This window comes from Vigna unguiculata, chromosome 3 (genome assembly GCF_037176805.1).
Source record: "Vigna unguiculata cultivar grain cowpea cultivar isolate G323 ecotype 2 chromosome 3, ASM3717680v1, whole genome shotgun sequence".
Taxonomy (NCBI): domain Eukaryota; kingdom Viridiplantae; phylum Streptophyta; class Magnoliopsida; order Fabales; family Fabaceae; genus Vigna; species Vigna unguiculata.
This window is the reverse complement of record NC_140794.1, coordinates 61,375,773-61,382,242: the sequence shown is the minus strand read 5'-3', so window position 1 is coordinate 61,382,242 and position 6,470 is coordinate 61,375,773. Positions and strand designations below refer to the sequence as shown.

The 6,470-nt window shown below is 26.3% G+C and overlaps 1 long non-coding RNA gene across 1 annotated transcript; it reads left to right on the top strand.

Annotated features, from left to right (window-relative positions):
* Positions 1–2,597: 2,597 nt before the first annotated feature.
* LOC114176647 (uncharacterized) lies at positions 2,598–4,284 on the top strand. Its single transcript, XR_003603035.2, has 4 exons — positions 2,598–2,633; positions 2,987–3,093; positions 3,872–3,933; positions 4,050–4,284. It is a non-coding gene; the product is annotated as an uncharacterized LOC114176647 (long non-coding RNA).
* The last annotated feature ends 2,186 nt before the right edge of the window (positions 4,285–6,470 follow it).

The window sequence follows — 6,470 nt, the reverse complement described above, 5'->3', positions numbered from 1 at the left end:
TATAGACGAGGAATGGTAGGTGAGATACAGGAAAAAAATGTAGTATAAGGAAGGTTGTGATGTAATATCACTATTGTGAGATTAGGCATGGAGGGACTATTAGTAGCTTTGAATAGTAAAAGTGTGCATAAAATAGTGAGCTAGTAGAAATAACATGTTTAGAAGGATAAGGATGTTTGTTTCGGTTTACAGGTAAAAAATGGAACTTTACTAAAGAGGAAGTAAAGTAGGGATATTAAGTTTCAAATGATTTTTTTTTTTAAATATTTTAAATTAAAGATATATATATATATATATATATATATATATATATATATATATATATATATATTCTTGAAAAAAATGCATTAAATCATTTGTAAATTATAAGTAACTTTCAAATTAAAATTTATAAATTTATTATATATTTTTTAATTTAAATTTTATAATTTTTATAGTTAGCTTTAGATTTAAAGAAAGAGATAAAAGGAAAAACACCATTCTAATCTCATATTGAAGGTACTCCTGACCCATAAAAACAAATAATTTATGAGTGAGTTTCGCAGCCCTTAATTGTATATTTAGAAATTAATTGTCATCTATTTTAGAAGATTGATTTCATAACACCTACCAAGATTTATATCTAGGGAATGAAATTAATCTTCTACAAGACCCATAAGATGAACAATGAACCTTTTTCATCTACATGGACCACTGTTTTGGACATGATGCACTGTATACAGTAGTCACTGCAATACCGTTGTTTCTTTCTGCACCTACTTGTTTCTTTCTGCAACCCCATAAAACGATCTACTTATATTTGGATATCTAATAAATTTGGAAAGTTTTAGCTGAGCAAACTTTTAATTGAGTTTAGTTGAATCTGTATTAAATTTTAGTTGTCTTTCAATTGAGTCTGTACCGTTGTCTTTCAATTTTAGTTGAACATGTCACTCCACTTAAATGTTACAATGTAATAAAACTAATATAATGATGAGTATCTTTCTCAAAAATTTGCTGCTATTTTAATTACAATTATTCTTAAAAGTAATGAAAATTATAAATTTATAAAATATAAAATTAAGAAATAAAAAAATAACATTACAAAATAAAAAATATAAGTTATAAATTTATAAAATAATGAAATATAAAATAAAAAATTATAATTTTATAATTTTATAAATTTATGATTTATGTTAGTCGATAAGTTGTTGGGTCTTTTTTCCTGTATCTCCAAAATTTCTTCTACGTATCCAAAAAAAATTTAAATTCAAAAAATATATTTTGACCATTTAAGTAAAGTCATGGACATCCCAAGATTACTTTTAAAAGTCAAAATATATTATCGGAAGTCAACTTCCGTAGGTCAAAATATATTATCGAAAGTCGACTTCTGAAAGTCAAAATATATTACCGAAAGTCGACTTTCAGAAGTCAAAATATATTATCAGAAGTCAACTTCCGAAAGTCAAAATATATTATCGAAAGTCGACTTTCGGAAGTCAAAATATATTTCCGGAAGTCAATATATATTATCGAAATTCGACTTTCGAGAGTTAAAATATATTACCAAAGGTTGACTTCTGGAAGTCAAAATATTAATTATGTTTTAAATATTTTAAATTTTATTTAAAGTTTATGTTTTCTAAATTTTAAATTTTTTTAGTTTATTATTTATTATTTTATTTATTTTTTATGTTTTCATATTTTTTAATATATATTTGAAAAATAAAATAAAATATTAATATCTATATATATCATTTTATTTTTATTTAATGTACTGAAAAATAAATATAAGTATAAAAATAAATAAAACTAAAATATTATTAATCTTTAAAAGGACAAAACAAAAAATGAAAAATTTATTCTGTTTTCATTAAATATTTAATTTCTTTAAAATAATAAAACTTTAAATTAAAAAACAACAAATTTATATATATATATATATATATATATAAATTAAAAAATATGATTGAAATTAAATATTTAAATTCAAAATAGAATTAAAAAAATTCGAATAAAATATAAATATAATATACATTAATTATATAAATAAAATAATTATAAAAACACCTATAAAATAAATGAACCTAAAAATAATATAGAAAAATAATTTAAATTAAAAAGAAAGAAAGAAAGAATAATATATATATATATATACATTTTAAAATAATATTTTAATTTTATTAAAATATATATTCAAATTTATAAATTGAGAATGAGATTCTTTTTTAAATTTGTTAGATTAAACGTTATTTAAAAAAATGTAAGAATTAGTATAGGAATTGATTACCCTAATTCAGCAGGCTTGGTTTGTATTCTCTGCAACTTCTTTGCGAAGGGTACCTTTTTCTATTTTCAATTCTCAATCTCTGCTTTTCATTTCTACATTTCACTCCCATGCCAATCTTCATTCTCATCCAATTAATGCATTTTAACGTTGCTCTAGCATGATCATTCAGTATCAACTTGTTTCTTTCTTCTCGAGTTTTCCCCTTTATCAATTCTCATGGTTATCAGAGGCGTGAATTTCAAGTGGTTGAATTCTCTCGCTATTGTTGGATTCAATTCCATGATTATTTATCCCAATTCTGATAGAATGTATTATGTTTCTTGCAGGTACGATGACTTTTTGTTGTCCACGTTTGCCACCCGTATGTATATTTTGACAATTCAATTTCTCAATTTACCTAATTTTTCAATTTTATTGGTTTTCTACATTTTCATTTGCCTCATCATTCTTTCTAACTTAGGCTGACAGTCTTGTAAGAAATACTAAAAATTAACTGAAATTTAGGCCACTCAAATTATACATTCCCGCACAGAAATGAATCATAAGTATTCTTTAACAACAAGAGACATTAGGAAGTGCATAACTCATTTGATTCATTTGTTGTATGATGTCATTAGTTATGATCCGTTTTGCACTAGGCAGTTATAATATATTGTATAATGCAAGTAATGGTTCTGTTTCCCCTTCTAACTTGAGTTTTTCACTTGGATAAAGGGAAAACAACAAAAGTTGTTGAATGAGGGAGTGTTTAAATGGCTAAAGTTTGTTGGCCAAATTTTGATCCAGAGTGTGAGAACTCAACAATGAATCAATCATGCAAGGTTCACTGTTTTATCTTCCCTTGAATTGCAACTTTGGTTTTCTTTTCTTTTTCTTAGCAATGGTTTGCAAATTGTGCAGATTCTCTGTGCATTTATATATAGCTTAATTGGTTTAATGTAATCTCAAAGTTAAAAGGAAAATAAAAGCACAACAAAAAGGTTAAAAGCTTGGGTAATTCTTAACTTAAATTAGTCTTTGTTATCAATTTAATCCTCACTTGAGTCCAATGTTAGTTTAGCTATAACTTTCTATTAGCCATTTGTTAGGTTTTATTTTTCTGTTCTCTTTTTCCTTTTTATTTCTGTTATTCTGCATTGTATATATACATGCTTCTCTCATAATAAAAGATGAAATCCTTCATTGATCATTCTTTTCACTTATTTTCTCACCCTAGGTAGCTCCTTATGAAAATGGGGCAGAAGTGACTCTTTGATGGTAACTTTCTTTATTGCCTTTGATTAGAAACATATGTTAGCAGCTCCTTCTCTATTTTAATTTGAACAAATGAACAGAAAAGATAGTTGAAAACTAAATTGAAAAGCATATTGAACAGACATATTTTTTGTTAAAACTCCATTAAGTCAATTGTAACAGAAGATCGAGATGCACTAGTGGATGCAACAAGGATACTTATGTGTTTTCTATAAAAACATTACATTTTTAATGATTGGTTCTGTGTATATATTTATGTGTTTGTGAAGCAAGGATACTTAAGGACGAAGGAAGGGTGTTTAAATGGAGCTTCTTAGGGTATTGATCTGATGGTACTCTTTTCAGGTTTTTGGAAGGGGTGAGGGATTGGTTGTGGTGGTTCTGAACTGGAAGATTTGACTAAAAAGGTATGTCGGGTGCTATTTATTTGTCTTTTTCTGTTATTTGAATTGTCTTTACTTTATTTTTCTTTTTCCTATGCAGAATTCTCTCTAATTGCTTCTTTGGTTCTCTAATCTTATAGGAAAGAAAACTAGAGGAACCAAACGTTATGTGCTTCAAAGGAACTCTGGTCATTTTTCTTGATTTCTCTGTTACATTCATATTATAAGCCTATTTTGAATTTTCTTTTTGGCCAAGAACTTCCTCTGTTAAAACTCTTGTGTCAACCTCATGGATTCCCTTCAAACCCATGTGGCACTTTTGAAGCCATTACGAACTAGGTTGTGTCATATTCAATATTGCATAATTATAGATGATTTTTGTTCTGTGTTATTCAAATAAAATAGTTGATTTTGTGGCTTTTTTTTTTGGATGACAACATTACAATAAAGAAGCATGCAATGTAAATGTTGATTTGCAATATTTTAATATTAATTATGTATTTTTTGGTTACATTTGTTGAAATGTTACAAAATAGTTATAGTAACATTTTTAAAATGTTACTTTTTTTATATAAAAAATGTTACTAAAAAGGTTTAGTAACATTTTTAAAATGTCACATTTTCATTAATTAAATGTTACTAATGCTATTCAGTAACAATTTTATAAATGTCTCAATTGATATGTAAAAATGTCACTAAAAGTTATTAGTAATATAGGGTATAGGTAGCATTTGATATAACGTTACTAGATGATATTAGTAACATTTTTTATAGTTTAGTAACATATCTTAGATGTTACTAATGATCATATATGTAGTAGTGGTACTAGGTGGCTGACTTGAAGAAAGAAAAAATAAGCCAGACCAGATAGGAAAAAAATAAGTGGGGTACAAAGAACAAATAATTGGGGAGCTGCATATTACTTTTTGTACAATTTTTTAAAATTTAGTAATCAATCATTTTTTTATCATCCAATGGGATGTATCTCTTATGTATCTAAAATTTGATTATAAGTTTAAAAAATCAACACTTATTGCCTGCACTAGGTGGCTGGTTGACTTGAAGAAAAAAATAGGTCAAATCAGATAGGCAAATAAGTGGGACATAAAGAAAAAATAATTGGGGAGCTTGGTATTATTTTTCGTACAATTTTTTAAAATTTACTAATCAATCTTTTTATTTTATTTTATTATCCACTGGGATGTACCTCTTCTTATGTATCCCGAATTTGATTATAAGTTACAAATATCAACACTTATTGATTGCACTAGGTGGCTAACTTGAAAAAAAAAGACAAACTAGATAGGCAAATAAGTGGGACATAATAAACAAATAAGCGAAGAAATGTGTATTACTTTTCGTACAATTTTTTAAAATTTATTAATGAATCTTTTTTCTATCATCCAATGGGATGTATTTATGTACACCGAATTTGATTATAAGTTACAAAAATCAACGCTTATTGTTTGTACTAAGTGGCTCACTTAAAAAAAAAAGAAAAAATCAAATCAGATAGACAAAATAAATGGGGAGCTCGGTATTACTTTTTGTCCAATTTCTTAAAATTTACTCATCAATCCTTTTTTTTATCATCCAAATTTGATTATATGTTACAAAACTTAACCCTTATTATTTGCATTAGGTGGCTTAGCTTGAAGAAAAAAATAGGTCAAAACAGATAGGCAAATAAGTGAGACATAATAAACAAATAAGTGGGAAACTGGGTATTATTTTTCATACAATTTTTTAAAATTTATTAATCAATATATTTTATCATCTAATGGGATGTACCCTTATGTACTATGTATCCAAATTTGATTATAAGTTACAAAAATCAATCTTTACTTGCACTAGGTGGCTAGCTTGAAAAAAAAAAGCCAAACCAGATAAGCAAATAAGTGAGGCATAATAAACAAATAAGTGGAAAGATACCTATTACGATCTGATGTACCTACCTCTTATGTACCCCGAATTTGATTATAAGTTAAATAAATAAGTGGGGAATTGCGTATTACTTTTCTTACAATTTCTTAAAATTTACCATCAATCTTTTTTTTAATCCTCTAAAGGATGCACTTCTTATGTACCACAAATATTATATGTTACCAAAATCAATTCTTATTACTTGCTCTGGGTGGTTGGTTTGAAGAAAAAAAAAAGTCAAACCAGATAGAGAAATAAGTGGAGCATAATAAACAAATAATTGGGAAGCTGCGTTTTACTTTTCGAAAATTTTTATAAAATTTATTAATCAATTTCTTTTTATCATCCAATGGGATGTACCCCAGTGGCGGAACTTGGACAAAAAATGTAGGGGAGCCAAATAAATTTCTTATATATGATTTTTTTTAGTTAGAAAAAAAGCTCTTCATCTTTTCTGTTCATTTCCTCTACTTAAAATAAGCACACATAATAGTAGAATTCAAAAAAATTATTATTATCATTCATTATTATACCATGCTATTATTTCATGATACCAAACCATGAATACCATTTTAGATAAGCCCTTCGTACCTTACCAATTTGATTTTGTGGTATTGTCAAATTTAAGGCCGTTTTTC